Below are 2,252 nucleotides of genomic sequence, written 5' to 3' on the forward strand. Positions count from 1 at the left end.
CTATAGACATTGGAGAACAATGTGGCAAGTGGAAGAGTAATGAGTACCAACTGTACCGAAAGGACACAAGATAAAGTGGAAAGAGCAGATGTCTTGGAGCCAGACAGACCTGGATTTGAATCCCAGTTTCATTACTTAGTTGAGTTGACTGTAAATAAGTTACTATTCTGCCTAAATAGCAGTTGTAAGATTAATATCACATACCTTGAGGGGGTTTTATAAGATTGAGAGATACTTAATGAAGTTCATAAACTTTATATATCCTCAATAATAGTTATTATGAGAATCATCTTGGATGTTTTTTCTCAAATTGACACCTTTTAATACCCTGACCCTCTTTCCTCATCCTTTTAGGTAACTACATAAATAGTTGGCCAGGGATTGGGTCATGCTCTTCTTCAGAGTTCAAAACAGCTGTATTGATGAGCCATTAAGAAAAAAGAATTTATTCAGTTTATTTTTTGCCCCTCCAAAAATATGAATAACTTCAACATCTGAAGTTGCTTTGAGGGGAAAAAAAAATATTGTAAAAAGATGACAAACTGCTAACAAGCCAGGTAAATCCTACAACTGCTTAGCACTTGAATTTGGCTGTCAGCTGTGTGGGGAAGTGGCACAATGATAAAGGGGTGTATTATAGATATTCGGTTGCAAGCAAGTAGGAAATGATTGTAAATGATTACCTACTAGACAAAGGTCCAAAAATCCAACAGTAAAGAACAGTCAGGTAATTTAAAGTCATTTGATCTGATAAGCATCACAGTGATGAAAAAGCTAGCTATTGTTTCCCTTGGAAAACCTGCAAAGTAAGAAATATTTTACCTTTAAAGCTACATAGAGAGCACCCTATTGCTCTGCAGAGTTAAGAAATGGAGGGAATTTCTGAAGAAACAATACACTTGGTGACACTTTTCAAATAATAAAGGACAAAAAACTTTGCAAACTACATAGGAAACTTTCAATAAATGGACTCATATTTCCCCTATTTTGGCAGCTTCAACAAATCTACTGCCAGCTCTCACCATGTGTCCACGATCTTCAGGGCTGTCAGCGTCTCTATTAGAGTTACTCAATCAAGCCAGATTAGCCAGTAATCACTGAGTGCCCAAGACTAAACTATATTCCATGAGGGTATTTAAAAAAACGCAGGTGTTCAGAATGAAGCTTTGGTAAAAGAAGACCCAATGAGTGACTGAAACTGGTGAGTCATTTCCCACCCCATCCAGATTCCAGTACTCATTGTCATAAAACAAAGAAAGAATCAACAAATGACTGTTTTTTTTCCCCAGGAGTAGAATTAAATAAAGTATAGACATTATCATATTGTTTTTAGGGAAAGGAAGCAACTTACATAATATTAAAACAGTAGGCATGAAATGCTCCATTTATTCTTTCCAGATAATTTAAGAAAAAGATAACAAAAACAATTGCCTAAATTGTTTAGATTATAGGAAAAATTTATAGATCAAAACCCTGGGGCTAAAATTTTCAAAGCACATGTTTTGATCCGGTTTTCAGGCAAAAGTATTTGGTAGACACACATTTGTGCCAGTCAAGGAAAGAAAAGAATGAAATAAGTCTGGCCCCTGCCCTTGAGGAGCTTAAAATTTATGTGGTTATAGACTATGAATTTAAAAGCAATGTACTAAGGGTTGTGACTAAGGTCAACATAAGATGCTAAGATATTAAAAAGATGAACATCTAACTCATCTTTTAGAGGGAAATATCGGGAAAAGCCTCAAGAGGGCTGAATTGAGATAGAAATATCCAAGGGAAAACTGCAGTAAATAGTGTTCCAGGAATGAGAACATCAGAAAATTCCTGGAGTGAATAGTGGGAAAATTTCCCAAGATGTACTGGAACTGAGCTTCATAAGAGGATGTAGCCAAAATACCAAAGAAAGAGGCTAGCAACTCCAAATTAAATAAAATTTATTAAGGGAACTGCAGACAGAATTAGCCTTGGGCTGCAGCAGGACAAGCCAAGTGGCATGTGCTTGTTAAGAACTGTATATTCCAAAGCAGTAAACAACTGAATGGGCCTTTTTATCTATATAAGAATATTGCTTTCAGGTGATATGGCCCCACTCCTCTCAATGTAAACTGGTATTCACTGAGAGCAATTTGCTTCTTAAGATGTCATTGATCATGTCAAGCACCAGAACCATTTTGCCTATGGTGGCATCTATGGGTCATTACACACTGCTGAGATATAATTATGAAATGGGAGGTAGGGGAAAATGTTAAGAAACA

This window comes from Pteropus alecto, unplaced genomic scaffold (genome assembly GCF_000325575.1).
Source record: "Pteropus alecto unplaced genomic scaffold, ASM32557v1 scaffold71, whole genome shotgun sequence".
Classification (NCBI taxonomy): domain Eukaryota; kingdom Metazoa; phylum Chordata; class Mammalia; order Chiroptera; family Pteropodidae; genus Pteropus; species Pteropus alecto.